We start from the raw sequence: 19,619 nt of genomic DNA on the forward strand, positions 1-19,619 counted from the left end.
TGCCTATATGGCATCAATGCTGCTTGAGCCCCCTTGGCATCAAAAACACAATTTTTCAGCAGTTTTTAACCAGAACAGTCAATCAAACACACAATGGGATCACAATCTTTATCTGGATTTGTACAGTGCATAGCATGGCAATGTACCTGACGAGTATGAGGGATACCAACACACCACAAGTGACTTCAACCACAGAAAAGTGATGGCATATAGCATAACTGCACTTCTCAAAATGGTACTTTTATAAAACTTCCTCATTTGTGAGCAGTAGGATGTAATTTTATCCTAGATTATTAGGAGTTGTAGGATATATTATATGCAATTTTCCCTACATTTTGCAATCAGGTTTGACATTTGGTGCATGATCTTGATGTCACAATAATATGGCCATTTTTAATATACCTATTCCTCAAATGGATGCATCCACTCCTTTTGTAGTAATTGGATGATAAATCTCACCTAATGCAGTTACACCCAGTGCTTGCAGTTCTGGAACTGATTTTGTAAAAGTAATAACACATTGCAAGCCGTGAGCCAACACACAAGAATGGCCAGGCTCTTCTGGTGACAGAGGTCACGTCAATGGGCATGCCATTCTCCTGCCCCACAGCACACCCGTGAACGTGGTGCACAGCTGGTAAGTGTAATCACATGGTCGTCCCTCGTGTTTCACTGCCTGCTCAGTGCACACAGTCATGTCTGCGCACAGTAATTATACGCCTTCCCCTGCCATTTTCGTTACAAACTCACCACCCCCTGTCTTTCTCTACAAAAAACTTTCCGTGAGCGTCGGGCGAACACAAATCCTCCCTGCTGGGAGCCGGTTCGCGCCCCCGGCGCGCCGGACACAGAGAGCTACCGGGAACCAGCTCTCTCGCCGCCCCTGCCCAGCCTACGGCAGAATTCGCTGGCCCGGTTTCCAAAGGGGGCTGGGTTTCCACGCGCGCTGGTGACGAAGCGAAGCGAAGTGCTCCCGTACACCCACGCGGGACCGCTCGCCACCATAGCGGCGGTGGAGCTTTCCCCATACTTCAGCCTTAACCCGTCCGCACGAACCCCACTGGGGCACACCCGCCTCGCCCTTTTAAGCAGCCGTGCCCCGCACGGCTCTTTTAAGAAGTACGCGCATGCGTGCGGGGCGTGAGCAAACACAGTCCTTGGTTTAATAAGCCGGCTGTTGATCGCGCGCCTAGGCGGGTGCGCAGGAGACTCGGACCTCGTGAGTACTGGCACCCCCAAACTGCCGGGGCGCGAGGAGTACCACGGCGCGCGGGCGCTGGGGAAGGAGGCGGAGGGGGCTTTTCGGTCCCTAACCGACCTCAGCCGCGCGTTCCCGTAACGGTCAGCGCGCGCAGCCGCGCACGTGTCCTGGGCGGGGAGGAGAGAGGAGGTGGGGTCGGCGGCTGGCGCTCTGCGCACCATTCTTCGTTCCACAGACTGCGGTCGTGACTCCGGACGCCGCGCCGCAGAGCCCGGCTCAGGTGAAGCGGGCTCGGAGCCTGGCGTGGGGGCGGCGTTTCAGTCGGAAATCACCGTCGAGAGGCGACGGGCTGAAAGTGCAGGGGCGGGCCTGGCTGCGCTGCACGTGACAAGGTGGCAGCGCCCTGGTTGTGGTGTAAAGTGACGACGTCACTCCGGCTCGTGGGCGGGGTCAGAGTCCCACCCGCAGTACAGTCTGAGGCCAAGATGGCCCCGATGTGGCTCGGTGCCCTCTGAGCGCTGGGTTGTGTGTTTGTCATGGGCCGTGGGTGTAGAGGGGCCCGATTCACTGCTTCTCTTTATGTTGACTAAATGCTGGTGCGAGCCGCAGTGCGCAGCCCTGTGCCGCCAGGCCTCTGAAGGACTGAGGCCAACAGCTACAGTCTTGTCAAGAATAAACTGAGATGGTGCCAGCCTGATCGCAAACATGGCCACCATCAAAGCTGTTCAAGTCAGAAGGGACTGTTCTGATCATTTTCTCTCACCCATGTGGTCTGTATTACACAGGTATAAATCCAAACTGAGGGTGGGATCCTCAAAGGGACTTAGATGTTACAACACTGAGCATCAGGCCGCCTAGCAAACCGGCCACCTAGCAAACCACAAGAATGACACTGTGACCCACAGAGCTGAGTTGTGTGCCCGTACAATTACTCCTTGGGGAATTTGGTGCCAAAAAATAAAAATTCTGCACACTTTATTTGTCAAAATAACACTACATAATGATGGCACTTTCAATTATTTTGGTAATTTATTTCAAAATACCTGTCAGCAAGTATGTCTTACAGATGCACAAAACACTTCCACCAGGAGTAGAGAGTTCAAGAAACCCCTACAACAACCCAGTTCCTGTTTCTCTGCCTCTCACCCCTGGAACTCAGCTGGGGGCCAGACACCCACAGTCTCTCCCCCCTAAAGCCCAGCCATGCCCCCCCCACCAGTACACCCAAACCCCTTCTCCCCCCACCCCCCCAGAGCCTGGCTGTGCTTCCCCCCGATACCTGCACCTCCTCACCCCTAGAGCCTGGCTGTTGGGGTCCCCTGGCCCAGATACCCACACCCCCTCTCCCCCAGAGCCCAGCCATGCCCCCCACAACCAATACACCCAAACCCCCGCCCAGGGCCTGTGCAACCACTAGATGAGGGTTGGGGCAGTCAGGGGACAGGTAGGGGGTAGGGTCCTAGGGGGGCAGTTAGGGTGTGGGGTCTCAGGAGGGGGCAGTCGGGACAAGGAACAGGGAGGCTTAGGTAGGGGGTGAGGTTCTGGGGGGCAGTTAGGGGTAGGGGTCCCAGGAGGGGGCAGTCTGGGGACAAGGAGCAGGGGGAGGTTGGAGGTTCTGAGGGGGGCAGTCAGGGGGTGGGAAGTGGGAAGGAGTGGATGGTCCTCTTTTTTGATTGTTGAAATATGGTAACCCTATTTGTGGGGGCGCCGGGAGGCAGCCTGGGCTGGGGGCGTGGCTGCTCCCCACTAGTGGCGCTGCCGCCTTTGCAGAGCTGCTGCACCGCGCCGGCTCCTCCATGGCTGGGGCTCACCATTGCTGCAAGCTGGATGCTCTGGCTCTCCAGTGTCTCTGGAAGGCGGCTCCTCCCTGCCAAGCTGCTGCAGTGGCCCAAGCCCGCCAAAGCCAGTGGGCAGGCTGGCCCCTGGGGTCTACAAAGGCTCGTTGGGATTTGCCCCTCAATGAACCAATGTGCAGAGCTGGGGGGGCAAGGTGGAAGGTGGCAAAAAAAAAAAATACCTGGCCCAGATACCCACACCCCCTGCCCTCTAGAGCCCAACTGCAGGGCCCCCTCAGCCCAGACACTCGTCCCCCTACCTCTCAGAGCCCAGGGATCCAGAGTGGGAAATAGCCTGATGTTCAGTCCCAGGCTTGTGTGGAGTTTCCTGCAGGCCACCATCTCTTTCCCCTCAGGGCATGTGGGAAATTGCAGCTGCCTGGAACCCTCTAGCTCCCACCCCCTCCCCTCGGCAGTGTCTTCCATGTGTGAGCTGGGCTAGTGGCCCCAGCACTGCAGCCCATTTTGGGGGGGAGGCGTGGAAGAAATTATGGGCAAAAAATATTAATTTCTGCTAAAATCTGTATTGCACATTGGCACAGAATTCCCCCAGGAGTAATACAATGAATGGGGAGACATAGGTGCTTAAGAATGTGGTCCACAAAACCAGCATCCTAGGCCGAGAGCTGCCTGAGCCAGCCAATGGGAGATGCCAACCATGGGGCGGGGGGGGGTGAGCCCCACCCCTCTCTTGTAGATAGGCACCTAGCTCTGCTAGTGATCCATAAACAGGAGCCCACCACCTAGAGTCAGGTGGCTTTAGGAGCCTGTCTTGCTCCATACAAAATGGGAGGGGGAGGAGAAAGGAGATGCCCACCTTCTAACTTTTAGCACATGGTTAGAACAATCATCTGGGATATGGAGACCCCAGGTTCAATTCTGCCCTCTCTGCCAGAGGGGGAGAAGGGAATTGAACAGGGGTCTCCCTACAGAGTCATTCTCAAACTCTTGCTGGGCCAGAAATAGTATGTGTGAAAATGATTCTATAGTCCAGCGTAAGGGCACCCACCTAGGAGGTGGGAAACCCTGGGTCCAGTCATCTTACTCCAGTCACTCTCTTTCATTATTCATCCTAGTGCAAACAGCTTCAACAGGAGAATATCCCATTGCCCAGTAAATATTTTCTCCCCCCTCTCTGCCGGAAAGGATGGAATTGAACCTGGATTTCCCATGTCCCAGGCAAGTGCTCTAACCACTGTGGTAAAAGTTGTAAAGTAGGTGGTACCATCTCCTCCTCTGGCTGGATTTTGAATAGGACTTGAACCAGTAGGTAGCCTCAAAGCATTGTAGCCCAGAGAGCTAGCATTAGCATTTATTTTATTGAGCAGTAACGCAAGGAGCCTACAGGTCTGTATTTTGTAAGACATTGGCTTCAGCATTTAGCATAAGGCTTTTGAGGCCCATTAACTTTAGCACAGATAAATAGCCCAATGGTCACGCCTAAGTTTTGGGAACTGGGACTAGAGTGTTTAAGGGGGAAGTTTGTACATGACAACATGAGACTATGAGCTAACACCAGCTTTTGGATATTTTAGGATAGGAACATCTGCAGATGTCTGACCACAAAAGTGCCATGGCAATAAAATGACATATGATAATAAGTTGAGATCATTAATATACTAACTTTTAGGAGAAGGCCATCCCAACATTAGTAGGGTGAGGAAATACAAATAAGGAAGAGGGGACAAACCCCTACTGAATATACATTAGGCATAGTGGCATCAGTGTAACATACAAGTTGTATCCCAGCCTGTGTACAGGAGGAGAGAGAGATGTAGACCTTGGGAGGTGCCAGGATGATGGCCACTGGTGATGATGAGGAAGATAATGGCTAACATTTCAGGTTATTCTGCAAGGGATGGTGTGAGTATATGGATGTTCAGATGTACATTCTGTATTATCTCTATCTACCTTGCTTGATTACCGTGTTTGTGACTTTGCTAAATGTATTAATAAACTATTACAAATACAGAAGGGTTCCTAAAGTGTGTGTGTTGCAACTGTGCATATTGAAGTTCCCAGTTATACAGTAATTTTAATAATACTGGGCTTGATCTTGGGACAAGAACTGTCAAACCTTGGAGTGATAACTGGGAATTCTTAAGTAATCAATATAATTTAATACATAATCCATAGATCAAGCTACAGCATCCCTACCAGATCAGGCCCTGCAAACAATTTAGGCAGCTGAATGCCTATCTTCCTCAAGGTTGTGAATCAGCCTGGGGCTTAGGTAGGAGATAGGTAACTGAACTCCTAGAGAGAGGCAGCAGTGCACATGCTGAGGTGCCTAGGGTACTTTTACTTAGAAAACTGAGGTGCCAACTGAGTTTAAGCGCTTACCTGGTTTGGTGGGAGTTTTGTGAATCGCAATTTGAGCCAAAATTGGGATTTAGGTGCCTAAACCCCAAATGGAGGGTAAATGTACACAGGCAGCAGCAGTCTGTGGCAGTGAGCATCTGCGCCTGGGTTGACAGACTTGGAATCGTGGTGCCCATGCTATGGTGCTAAAAATAGCTGTGTAGATAGCACTTTTAATTTGTGTCTCAGGCTTCAGCTCTTGCTCTAAAGCCCACCCCTTCCCTAGGCTTTCAATCCCAAGCTCCAGCCCGAGCCACAACATCTACACAGCTCCATTTAGCACGGTAACTCGAGATCAAATTTGTTGTCTTGGGCTTGGAGGCTTGCTGCTACAGGCTGTATAGATGTACTTTAGGCACCTAAATCTGGGGCTTAGCTGCATACATACTTTTATGGATCTGGGCCTTAGTCCAGCCCACAGTGTCCTCCTTCCCCCAACCAAGTGCTCAAAGAGGGGACCCTCTGCACATGGATCTCCAGGCTCCTGTGCAGAAAGTACTCCATCACCTCTGCAGCACTGCCCCGGTCCAATGTTCCCTCTAATTTTTTCCATCCATGTGCGGAATAAATTTTGTTATGTGCAACAAGGTATATGCGGATATGTGCCACCTCTAGAAACAAAAAAACTAGATATATATTTTTAAAAAGTTACCATAGGGATAATTGCTCCAGACAGGACAGGTTAGGCATTTTAGAACTCACTACTCAAAGAATTAAATTTAAGTGTAAGAGAAATAAAAATTATGAAATGCATAAACCACTCAAAACACTAAAATAATACACTTTGAAAGAATAAAGTTACAGAGAATATATGTGCATTGCAGGAAGTACCAAGAAATAACAACAACAATAATACAAGTATATGTTGGAAGGTGAGTGTGACACAGAAACTGTATGTGTGCTGGTCGCTGAAGAAGTTTCTGAGAGATGCTATGCACTGTCTCTTTAAGGCACTCACTGAAAACTCTCCCACTCTGTCCTGAGCCCTGTCTCCCTTCCCTGGCTCTGCGGAGATGGGGTACATGGGCAGGGGGGAGAGAGTGTGTATGTGTGTGTGAGAGACAGACAGACAGACTGTGTGAGCTGGCTGCTGGGGAGGTCTCAGAGACCGTGTGCTGTCTCTTTAAGAAAGGCACTCACCGGCTGGAAGCACCAGGTGTTCAGACTGCAGAAGTTCTGAGTCCTGAGCCAGGCTGTCCCCTCCCCCCTATTCTATGGAAATGGGGTACAGGGGGAGGGGGGACACCCTGACATCAGCACCCCTTTCCCTCTTCCTGTTCTGCACAGCCAGCAGGAGGGTCTCAGGTACAGCTGCAGGAGCAACTTGGCTGCAAAGCAGTGGGATTCCGGGGCACCTGAATACACACTGCTGGATGTGTGCGCTCTGCTAATCAACTGGGCAGCACTTGAATCCCTCCTGGGCAGCCACCCAACCGCACAGCTTAGAGGGAACATAGTGCCCCGCCCTCCTGCTTGTAGGGCCTATGCAAGGAGATTTCCTTCCTCAGTGTCCCTTCTTGAATTTTTCCATAGGAGGTGATGCTCCAGACCTGTGCTAGCACCTCTCCAGCAAGAACTATGTTTAAGCCTGGTTCTTTGAATAGATACTAATATGTGGCCCAGTTCTACAAACTCTTATTCACATAAGTTGTCCCATTGACTTCAGTAGGGCTACTCAGGTGAGATAGAATTTGTAGGATTAGACTGTGGCTTAAAATGTATAGACAAGGCCTTAATTTCAGTCAAAAAACACCAAACAATTTTCTGCTTATCATTTGTAAAATAAATACATAATTTTTGGAGATTATTTAGTGAGTGTTTCTCAATATATATATTTTGTTACACACACAAAAAAGCTATGTTAAAAGAACTTCACTAAGGTTGCAAAGTCAAGCACTCAGAAATGAGGAAATGCCAGAATGAAAATTGCTTGTACAACTTCAGTTCAGCCTGCTTGTGGCAAATTACAGTATTTAACTGTGTGATTACATACTGTTTTCCCCCTGCCTCATTTAGTGTCCAGGACAGATTGTGCTCTGGGGATGAATAAGGGTTGTGGAATGAAGAATACTGTTGTCTGTAGGATCCCCTGCCTCAGCTGTTGCAGAAGTTGGAAGATGTGGACGTATTGCAGATACTGGGATGGGTGGGCATAGGCCCATCCAAAATTTAAGGCCCACCCCCTCAAATGAGGGGGATGAACCACAGAGTCCAGACAGCAAAAGAGACAAAGAATGAAAAAACAGGGATGGGAGTGAGGGTCATAGGGCCAAAACAAGGGACAATGAGCAGAGAACCCTGGAGAGAGACCACTACAGAAGAACTCTCCCCAGAGACATGACATAACAAGGGGTTGGAAATAAGCCCCACAGTTGCAGAGTACCTTCCCCCACCTCCTTGAGTATCCTCTTCCTGGTCTGATTGATGGCCATCTGCCAGTGCCAGGAGGAGGTTGATATGGAGGTCTCGTGCCTCTGTAGGGCCATGGGTGGGGTGTGCATGTACAAGGAGGTGTAGGGAGAGATGCAGTCAGAACCTCAGCAGGTTCTGGAGGAGCTGGAAGAGGGGCTGCAGCATGACGCTCTCTACATAGATGTGTGCCAGAGTCTCTCTCGGTGCAAAAGGGGCAAGTGTCAGGAGACTCTGTGAAGCACGCCAACCACATGCCCGTGCTCACAGCTCCATAGAGGAGCTACCAGCTGAATTCCCCGGAAGGCTGAGGGACTAATGTAGAATACAAGCTGGGCCACTGGGGCTCCCAGCCTTCTGTAGGTGGCAATAGCTGCTGCCGCTTGGTGTTGGGGCAGGACACAAGAGCAAGGACATGGAGCATGAACCATGGACAAGTATAGATGTTTTCAGGCACAGTTCAGAGATGGACTAGCTGAATGGCATTCAGCCTACTTGGGTGATGCATTGGAGGTCTCTAGTGGACTAGTGGGTTGGAAAATGTGTCGCAAATGAGGCAAGGGATGCCACGATGAGAAAAGATGGTCTCATGGTTAAGGCACTTGAATGTTGGCCTTGAGAATTAGATTCTATCCCTGCCTCTGCCAAAGAGTTCCAGTGTTGCTTGGCAAGTCACTTAAACCAGACTTTTCACTGGTGGTCGCTAATCGTGTGTCCTCAATTTTTTATTGTGTTTTGAGACCCTGGGGTCTTATCTGAAGAAGTGCTGAGCACTGAGCTGCAACTGAAGATTTGGAGCTGTGCTTTGAACATATAAAGTGGTTTATAATGTTAAATATTCTGAAGGAAAAAAACAGGTCCTAGTTGTCTCAAGTTTGACGGTCAAAATTAGTGAATTAATTTTTACTTTAATCTCTGTGTCTCAGGCAACCTTCATTCTGGCATTTCCTAACATTTGAGTGCTTGCCTTTGCAACCTTAATAACATTCTTTTAAATATGGTTTTGTGGGCAATTTACTAGGTTTTTAAAAAGGAAACTGAACAAATAGGAATTCCATCATGTAGCATCATATTGACACCTGCATGGCTTATCAGCAGGGTTGGAACCCGTAGATCCACCACACAGACATTTGCCACTTGAGCTAACTGAATAACTGATAGCAGTAGTAGGTTGTCATCCTCTACGTACACCAGTACTAGATGAAGATGAGACACACACTTTGTTAGTGGGTTGGCACAGACATTTGCTGACAGCAAAGGAATGAGACTCGGGAATCCTGGATTCCATTCCAGGCTCTGGAGGGATGTGTGCTGTAGTGTGCACACAGACTCTTCTGCCCATTTCACCAAAACTTGACCCCTTCTGCTCTGTCCTCCCGAACCTGTCCCTGTCCCATTCTTTTTTCCACCCTGGCTCCTCATCCCAGTTCTATTCTCCTCATCTAGCCAGTCCTTGTCTCCCCCTCAAAACACACCATCCAAATCGCAGTTCCTTGTGCATCTCCCTGAGGCTCTTTGTCCCAATCTATTCCTCCCAACTTGGTCTGGCTCTTGTCCCATCTGCATTCAGATCAGGCACCCTCCTTCTCCTTGCTGCCTAAGCCCAGCAGGGAGAAGCTTTAAGAGCACAGAAGAGACAGGCTCCTACTCTCAGTTCTGGTGCCCAACTCTGGCCCTGGCACTGCCTGCAGCAGCCCAGAGTGGCAATTGCAGGGAATGCTCTGCTCAGCTCCAGTAGGAAGCATGCCTAGAGCAGACAGAATCTTTGGAGACTTTAGCTGTAAAAGTCTAGCACATCTCTAATAAGCATGTGCATTGCTGTTTTTTTTTTTTTCCGAAAAATGGTAACTTGGCCAAATTTGGGTAGATTTTCCCAAGAACAGCAAAAGGCATATACATGATACAAAGACCCATCCTCTGCCAAATGTCAAGCCCCTGCTCCAAAGCAGGAGGCACTAGCAGAGTCACAAAGAAAGAGTTGCCAGAACTTTTTAACATGGGAAACATGCTTCCCCGGTCTTTTTCTTAGAAACAGCTGAACCTTTTTGGCTGAAACTTTCCAGAAAAATTCCGCTTGAGACAGACACCTGGCATATAACATTTCAACCCTAGTGGTTAAATTTTGGCAAAATTATAAGCAACTGAAAGAACCATCTTATAATGGGAAGTGTTAGGAAACCTCAATAATAAATGGTGTTACCAATACACAAATGAAAACAAAAAAGCATTGACTTTTTTTTCCAAAATAAAGCCCACAACATGGTCATCTTCACTAATGTATTTTAGTCCTTTAAAATCCGGGTAACATTTTTAAAAGGGTTGTTGTATGCCTGTTTGCAAAAATGGGAAGAGATGTGGAAAAGTAAAAGTAGGACAGAGAACATAGTTGAGATTCCTCTGGGGATATTGCTGTTACACTCTCTAATGCTGCTGTAGCATGACTCAAATGCTGCTGGCATTCAGTCATGGCTTTTTAACCTTGCTGTAATTTATACCCTGAATGTGATAAAAGAACATTCTCAATTAATACACTCAATCCATTATTATTTGAAAAGTCTAATCTGTTAAAGTGTGCAGCATCTTATCCCAAAGAACTGAACCAATACAATTTTCCTTAGAAATGGCATTCATATTGACATGACACATGTATTCAAGGCAGTAATGTAAATACTCTTTTTTTTCACTTTTTAAAGCAAAATATTTTTCCTTTCAGTCCCTGCAAAAGACTCCCATAATCCAATGGTGCTAAAAGGTGTGACCGTATTTTTTTCTTATGAAGTCTCTATTGCTTTTTAATGTTGGAAGATATTGGTGCTTCATGTTACATTGTGATATTAATGTGTCCAGCATTTTTAACTTGTGTAATGGTTTATTGGCTTGCAGCCTGGAATAAGTGCAGTTGTACTGAGAAATAAATGTCTATCTCCATAATTATCTTTTACTGTGACAGCTGCCATACAGTGACAATTCAATCACCATCTTCCCCCTTACTCTCTCACCACCCACTCACTATATCAGAGAAGGTCTCCAAATGGCATTGCTGTACAAGTTTATCAACCACAGATCAGTAAGCTGAACTCGGATATTAACGGTATTCCTGTCCCCCAAGAACTTCAGACCTTCAAATAAGTAATCTAAAATTTTGCTCCTTAGATGCCCCCCCCTCTCTCTCTCATCTTCCTGTGCACTCCTGCAAATGTGCTGTTTTCTTGTGTTTTAATATTTTTGTTTGTTAATCAGTGATTTTAAAAAATGCGTTGGTGCTAAGGTGGTAAGAATATGTTTAAATAACTTCAACACTCATTAACACACTGGAATTTCCAGATGGAGCTGAGTATTTTGAGGTCTGCACTTACTGCGTGCCACAATACAGAGCAGGTGTTGGGGAGGGTAGAAATACATATATATTTAAGAATTACTAATTGGCCCCTGTTAATACTCTTTCCATTCTCATAATACAATTGCGTATTGACTTCAGAATTACAAAGATTGTCAAAAATATGCACACACAAACGTAATTTCTCTCTCAGGCCCATATTAAAATAACTACATGATGTCTGTGGGTGAAATCCATTACACCTACATAAAACCTGGGAATTTAGGCTTTAAGTGGGTGGAGTGTGGAGAGATTTTTGGAGGTGAAATCCATTCCTTATACCCAAAACCCAGAGCTGTTGAGTGGGGCTGCTGCAGAGACTCCCATGGCTACTATTTCAGCCTATGGGCTATGAAAGTGACAGTTCTTCATACCAGTTGCATGGGATGTTTGGGCCACTGGATCAGCATAAATGTGGATCCCTTGACTCCTCCTTAGTTCATCCCCATTGCAGTCCTTCATAAAGGTTTATGCAGTAGTAAGATGGTGAACTATTCTGCGGTGCCTGGGAACTGTGCATTTACTCTGTCTGCAGACACCCCTTTTCCAATTCTATCTAGGGATTAAATGGTGCAGAGGGCCACATCAAGGCATGTCTGTGGCAGAGTAGGAGTTGAACTGAGCTCTCCCAAGTTCTAGGCTAGTACCCTTGCCACTGGGCTACTGTTCTTCATAGTTTACATCTGTATGTTTAGTTAAGAAACTCTATGGATATTTGAATATTTATGAACCTTCTCTTAAATGTTAATCTCTGTACTTTTAAATGTTTAGATTTTAACTGTAACATTATTTGGTAAACTTGCAGCCATAACAAAAGTTACAAAGTTTTTATGTGTTGTTAACCATACTGTGGTAACTTGGTTTTGTTGTGGAGAGCTGTGTGGGCTACCATATATAGTGTAATTATTCATAGATATGAGTTGGGTATAATACCAGCGGCTGATAAATCAATATACAAGCATTTAAAATAATCTGTAACATTTGTGGTGGCAAATCAGCCACCTCCTTCTTCACCTTCAGAGCAGCCAACTGGCTTTAGTGGATGGATCAGTGGTGACTGGCTTTAGTGGATGGATCAGACTTGAAGAGGAGAGACTCTACGGAGGGCCCATAACAGCAAGCTCACTAAGCTGGTGTTTAAGAATTCCACGTTTCATAGTTTTGCACCACTTGGGAACTGAAATATCAGAAGAAAACCAGATCTCATGTAATTTTATTCTCATAAACAGCATTTGAAAATATAATGGCAAATAAACACAAATATTACACCCCATGCATATATCAAATATAGATGGGAGGCCATGCATTTGGTTTTTTTCCTTTTTGAGAAAGGGAGAGGGACCTGCATATGTTCATTCCTACCCCATTTAGGAGAGGAGATGTGCATATTCTTGTTATGCTCAATCCCCCCCATTTATTTATATATAAAACACACACACACGCTTATTTTACTTTTTGTATTTTCTAACATTCAAGAATAAAGTCTTGAACAAGCACTCCAAACTAAACAGATGAGTCCAGAAAGAAAAAATGATCACTAAATCTGATTAGTTGTTCTCATCAACAAAATAAACATTGTGACAGATATCAGCTATCATGTTTTATTTTTTAATGTCCTTGATGTTAATGGAGGTTAATGTTTATGGAGCATAGCTGAGCAAGAAGTATGTAATCTAGATGTTAGTAAGAGGAACATTTTTATTTTATTCTTAATCCTGGAAGCCCATGAGATTGTAATTTTCTCTTTATTAATTAGGTTTATATCACATCGATCACCATGGCATTTTCAGTAGCAAAGACTCAGTCAGTGCTGGACACAAATGTCCAGTCCTCTATTTCATTCCCCCATTGAAATGCAAGGGGAAACCTCCCAGGAAAACAGTTCTAGTGGTGTAAAATTCTTCCTCACCCTTGACCAGGGGTGAAAATAAAATCCAGCTCTTACTGGTATGGGGCCGCTCTGGCCCGCCCAGAAGGGGCAGGGCCTTGGGTGGAAGGGGCAGGGCTTGGGGGTCAGTGTTTCCCATCTGTGCTCCCTGGCCCGTACCACCGGGGGTTCCAGCCGTGATTCACAGTAGCAGCAGCGGCGGCTGGAGCTCCAGGCCCTTTAAAATTGTGGCCCCAGGGCAGCTGCTACTTTCCTCCTCCCCCACCATCAGCAGCCGGGGGCAAAAAGAACAGTGATAAGTGCTGCCATCACTGCCCCTTCTGCAACCCCCACTGGCAGCCCTGCTGGGTCATCACTGCCCCTTTTGTGCCTCCCCATTGGCGGCCCTGCTGGTAGGGACCCGGCAGGGCTGCCGATGGGGGGCGAGGGGGCGCAAAAGGGGCAGTGACTTTAAAGTCAGTGGTAGGGGCTCGTACTGGCGGCTGCCTTTTACCGGTACGCCGTACCGACCTGTACCCCCTTACTTTCACCCCTGCCCTTGACCCTTCTCAGAAGAAAATGTGCTGCTGAAGCAAAGACCTGATATTTCTTCTCTCCTCTTCATGGAGAGCAATACTTGAGTTGCCTTATATTGCTGTCTCTTACCTCATATTGAAAAACATATCTTAAATGGCAGTCTTTAGTGCAATGTAATTTATTTATTTATTGATGTCACTGTCACTTTTACTTGACTGTGTGAGACCTACATACATCCCTTCACCTTAGGTTGTTCAATGTAATGAGCTGTCTAATCTTATTTCTCTATATTTAGCTATATGTTTGTATGTTGGGGTGTCTGTTTACCCTCCCTTAACATGGATATAAATCCATACTGAAATTAGATTAGGTACCTCAGTGTTTTTCATTTTTTTTAATAGGGACATTAATTAATATGAAAAGGAGTTATGTACATTGGCCAAACTGGACAGTCTCTATGTAAAAGAATAAATGGACACAAATCAGATGTCAAGAACTATAACATTCAAAAACCAGTCAATCTCTCTGGTCACTCGATTATAGACCTAAAAGTGGCAATTCTTCAACAAAAAAACTTCAAAAACAGACTCCAAGGAGAGACTGCTGAATTGGAATTAATTTGCAAACTGGACACCATTAACTTAGGCTTGAATAAAGACTGGGAGTGGATGTGTCATTACACAAAGTAAAACTACTTCCCCATTTTTATTTCCCCCCTCCCCCCCATTTCTCACACATTCTTGTCAACTGCTGGAAATGGCCCACCTTGATTATCACTACAAAAGATTGTGTTGTTTTTTTTCTCCTGCTGGTAATAGCTTACCTTACCTGATCACTCTCGTTATAGTGTGTATGGTAACACCCATTGTTTCATGTTCTCTGTGTATATAAAATCTCCCCACTGTATTTTCCAGTGCATGCATCTGATGAAGCGAGCTGTAGCTCACGAAAGCTTATGCTCAAATAAATTTGTTAGTCTCTAAGGGTATGTCTACACTACGAAATTAGGTCGAATTTATAGAAGTCGGTTTTTTTGAAATCGGTTTTATATATTCGAGTGTGTGTGTCCCCACAGAAAATGCTCTAAGTGCATTAAGTGCATTAACTCGGCGGAGCGCTTCCACAGTACCGAGGCAAGCGTCGACTTCCGGAGCGTTGCACTGTGGGTAGCTATCCCACAATTCCCGCAGTCTCCGCTGCCCATTGGAATTCTGGGTTGATATCCCAATGCCTGATGGGGCTAAAACATTGTCGCGGGTGGTTCTGGGTACATATCGTCAGGCCCCCGTTCCCACCCTCCCTCCCCCCGTGAAAGCAAGGGCAGACAATCATTTCGCGCCTTTTTTCCTGAGTTACCTGTGCAGACGCCATACCACGGCAAGCATGGAGCCCGCTCAGGTAACCGTCACCCTATGTCTCCTGGATGCTGGCAGACGCGGTATGGCATTGCTACACAGTAGCAGCAACCCCTTGCCTTGTGGCAGCAGACGGTACAGTACGACTGGTAGCCGTCATCGTCATGTCTGAGGTGCTCCTGGTCGCCTCTGTGAGGTCGATCAGGAGCGCCTGGGCAGACATGGGCGCAGGGACTAAATTTGGAGTGACTTGACCAGGTCATTCTCTTTAGTCCTGCAGTCAGTCCTATTGAACCGTCTTATGGTGAGCGGGCAGGCGATACGGACTGCTAGCAGTCGTACTGTACCATCTTCTGCCGAGCAGCCATGAGATGTGGATGGCATGCAGTCCTTCTGCACCGTCTGCTGCCAGCCAAAGATGTAAAAGATAGATGGAGTGGATCAAAACAAGAAATAGACCAGATTTGCTTCCCCCCCTCCCCTGTCTAGGGGACTCATTCTTCTAGATCACACTGCAGTCACTTACAGAGAAGGTGCAGCGAGGTAAATCTAGCCATGTATCAATCAGAGGCCAGGCTAACCTCCTTGTTCCAATAACAACGATAACTTAGGTGCACCATTTCTTATTGGAACCCTCCGTGAAGTCCTGCCTGAAATACTCCTTGATGTAAAGCCACCCCCTTTGTTGATTTTAGCTCCCTGAAGCCAACCCTGTAAGCGCCCCTCCCAGCGTCAGAGCAATGGCAAACAATCGGGCATCTGAGAGTGCTGTCCAGAGCACTCACAATGGAGCACTCTGATGGGGCTAAAACATTGTCGCGGGTGGTTCTGGGTACGTGTCGTCAGGCCCCCGTTCCCTCCCTCCCTCCGTGAAAGCAAGGGCAGACAATCGTTTCGTGCCTTTTTTCATGAGTTACCTGTGCAGACACCATACCACGGCAAGCATGGAGCCAGCTCAGGTAACCGTCACCCTATGTCTCCTGGCTGCTGGCAGACGCGGTACGGCTTTGCTGCACAGTAGCAGCAACCCATTGCCTTCTGGCAGCAGACGGTGCAATACGACTGGTAGTCGTCCTCGTCGTGTCCGAGGTGGTCCTGGCCACGTCGGCTGGGAGCGCCTGGGCAGACATGGGCGCAGGGACTAAATTTGGAGTGACTTGACCAGGTCATTCTCTTTAGTCCTGCAGTCCTATTGAACCGTCTTATGGTGAGCGGGCAGGCGATACGGACTGCTAGCAGTCGTACTGTACCATCTTCTGCCAGGCAGGCAAGAGATGAGGATTGCTAGCAGTCGTATTGTACCATCTTATGCCAGGCAGGCAAGAGATGAAGATGGCTAGCAGTCGTACTGTACCATCTTCTGCCAAGCAGCCATGAGATGTGGATGGCATGCAGTCCTTCTGCACCGTCTGCTGCCAGCCAAAGATGTAAAAGATAGATGGAGTGGGTCAGAACAAGAAATAGACCAGATTTGTTTTGTACTCATTTTCCTCCTCCCCTGTCTAGATCACACTGCAGTCACTCACAGAGAAGGCGCAGCGAGGTAAATCTAGCCATGTATCAATCAGAGGCCAGGCTAACCTCCTTGTTCCAATAACAACGATAACTTTGGTGCACCATTTCTTATTGGAACCCTCCGTGCAGTCCTGCCTGAAATACTCCTTGATGTACAGGCACACCCTTTGTTGATTTTAGCTCCCTGAAGCCAACCCTGTAAGCCGTGTCGTCAGTCGCCCCTCCCTCCGTCAGAGCAACGGCAGACAATCGTTCCGCGCCTTTTTTCTGTGCGGACGCCATACCAAGGCAAGCATGGAGACCGCTGAGCTCATTTTGGCAATTAGGAGCACATCAACCACCACACGCATTATCCAGCAGTATATGCAGCACCAGAACATGGCAACGCGATACCGGGCGAGGAGGCGACGTCAGCGCGGTCCCGTGAGTGATCAGGACATGGACACAGATTTCTCTGAAAGCATGGGCCCTGCCAATGCATGCATCATGGTGCTAATGGGGCAGGTTCATGCTGTGGAACGCCGATTCTGGGCTCGGGAAACAAGCACAGACTGGTGGGACCGCATAGTGTTGCAGGTCTGGGACGATTCCCAGTGGCTGCGAAACTTTCGCATGCGTAAGGGCACTTTCATGGAACTTTGTGACTTGCTTTCCCCTGCCCTGAAGCGCATGAATACCAGGATGAGAGCAGCCCTCACAGTTGAGAAGCGAGTGGCGATAGCCCTGTGGAAGCTTGCAACGCCAGACAGCTACCGGTCAGTTGGGAATCAATTTGGAGTGGGCAAATCTACTGTGGGGGCTGCTGTTATGCAAGTAGCTCACGCAATCAAAGATCTGCTGATATCAAGGGTAGTGACCCTGGGAAATGTGCAGGTCATAGTGGATGGCTTTGCTGCAATGGGATTCCCTAACTGTGGTGGGGCTATAGACGGAACCCATATCCCTATCTTGGCACCGGAGCACCAAGCCGCCGAGTACATAAACCGCAAGGGGTACTTTTCGATAGTGCTGCAAGCTCTGGTGGATCACAAGGGACGTTTCACCAACATCAACGTGGGATGGCCGGGAAAGGTGCATGACGCTCGCATCTTCAGGAACTCTGGTCTGTTTCAAAAGCTGCAGGAAGGGACTTTATTCCCAGACCAGAAAATAACTGTTGGGGATGTTGAAATGCCTATATGTATCCTTGGGGACCCAGCCTACCCCTTAATGCCATGGCTCATGAAGCCGTACACAGGCAGCCTGGACAGTAGTCAGGAGCTGTTCAACTACAGGCTGAGTAAGTGCAGAATGGTGGTAGAATGTGCATTTGGACGTTTAAAGGCGCGCTGGCGCAGTTTACTGACTCGCTTAGACCTCAGCGAAACCAATATTCCCACTGTTATTACTGCTTGCTGTGTGCTCCACAATATCTGTGAGAGTAAGGGGGAGACGTTTATGGCGGGGTGGGAGGCTGAGGCAAATCGCCTAGCTGCTGGTTACGCGCAGCCAGACACCAGGGCGGTTAGAAGAGCACAGGAGGGCGCGGTGCGCATCAGAGAAGCTTTGAAAACCAGTTTCATGACTGGCCAGGCTACGGTGTGAAAGTTCTGTTTGTTTCTCCTTGGTGAAACCCCCCGCCCCTTGGTTCACTCTACTTCCCTGTAAGCTAACCACCCTCCCTTCCTCCCTTTAATCACCGCTTGCAGAGGCAATAAAGTCATTGCTGCTTCACATTCATGCATTCTTTATTCATTCATCACACAAATAGGGGGATGACTACCAAGGTATCCCAGGAGGGGTGGTGGAGGAGGGAAGGAAAATGCCACACAGCACTTTAAAAGTTTACAACTTTAAAATTTATTGAATGACAGCCTTCTTTTTTTTGGGCAATCCTCTGTGGTGGAGTGGCTGGTTGGCCGGAGGCCCCCCCACCGCGTTCTTGGGCGTCTGGGTGTGGAGGCTATGGAACTTGGGGAGGAGGGCGGTTGGTTACAGAGGGGCAGCAGTGGCAGTCTGTGCTCCAGCTGCCTTTGCTGCAGCTCAACCATACACTGGAGCATTCTGGTTTGGTCCTGCAGCAGCCTGAGCATTGAATCCTGCCTCCTCTCATCACGCTGCCGCCACATTTGAGCTTCAGCCCTGTCTTCAGCCCGCCACTTACTCTCTTCAGCCCGCCACTTACTCTCTTCAGCCCTCCACCTCTCCTCCCGGTCATTTTGTGCTTTCCTGCACTCTGACATTATTTGCCTCCATGCATTCGTCTGTGCTCTGTCAGTGTGGGAGGACAGCATGAGCTCGGAGAACATTTCATCGCGAGTGCGTTTTTTTTTTCTTTCTAAGCTTCACTAGCCTCTGGGAAGGAGAAGATCCTGTGATCATTGAAACACATGCAGCTGGTGGAGAAAAAAAAAGGGACAGCGGTATTTAAAAAGACACATTTTATAAAACAGTCGCTACACTCTTTCAGGGTAAACCTTGCTGTTAACATTACATACATAGCACATGTGCTTTCGTTACAAGGTCACATTTTGCCTCCTCCCACCGCGTGACTACCCCCTCAACCTTCCCCCCTCCCTGTGGCTAACAGCGGGGAACATTTCTGTTCAGCCACAGGCAAACAGCCCAGCAGGAACGGGCACCTCTGAGTGTCCCTGAAGAAAAGCACTCTATTTCAACCAGGTGACCATGAATTATATCTCACTCTCCTGAGGATAACACAGAGAGATAAAGAACGGATTTTGGTTGAATGCCAGCAAACATACACTGCAATGCTTTGTTCTACAGTGATTCCCGAGTACGTGTTACTGGCCTGGAGTGGTAAAGTGTCCTACCATGAAGGACGAAATAAGGCTGCCCTCCCCAGAAACCTTTTGCAAAGGCTTTAGGACTACATCTAGGAGAACCGCAAATGCCAGGGCAAAGTAATCCTTTCACATGCTTGCTTTTAAACCATGTATAGCATTTTAAAAGGTACACTCACCAGAGGTCCCTTCTCCGCCTGCTGGGTCCAGGAGGCAGCCTTGGGTGGGTTCGGGGGGTACTGGCTCCAGGTCTAGGGTGAGAAACAGTTCCTGGCTGTCGGGAAAACCGGTTTCTCCGCTTGCTTGCTGTGAGCTATCTACAACCTCCTCCTCCTCCTCATCTTCTTCGTCCCCAAAACTTGCTTCCGTATTGCCTCCAT

The 19,619-nt window shown here is 48.0% G+C and overlaps 1 protein-coding gene across 4 annotated transcripts in view; it reads left to right on the top strand.

Moving 5' to 3' along the window:
* Positions 1-389: 389 nt before the first annotated feature.
* PTGR2 (prostaglandin reductase 2) overlaps positions 390-19,619 on the top strand; it is a 34,981-nt gene continuing 15,751 nt past the window's right edge. The window contains exons 1-2 of one of the 4 annotated variants that reach the window (XM_084631964.1): positions 390-1,219; positions 10,520-10,558. The gene's annotated coding sequence lies outside the window, so the exon portion shown is untranslated. Of the gene's footprint in view, positions 1,220-3,520; positions 4,216-4,281; positions 4,900-10,519; positions 10,559-19,619 lie in introns of those variants that run through there. The other 3 variants (XM_084631963.1, XM_084631966.1, XM_084631965.1) reach the window with 3 other exon arrangements.

The sequence above is a fragment of the Lepidochelys olivacea genome (genome assembly GCF_965140295.1).
Source record: "Lepidochelys olivacea isolate rLepOli2 genome assembly, chromosome: 6".
NCBI classification, from domain to species: Eukaryota; Metazoa; Chordata; order Testudines; family Cheloniidae; genus Lepidochelys; species Lepidochelys olivacea.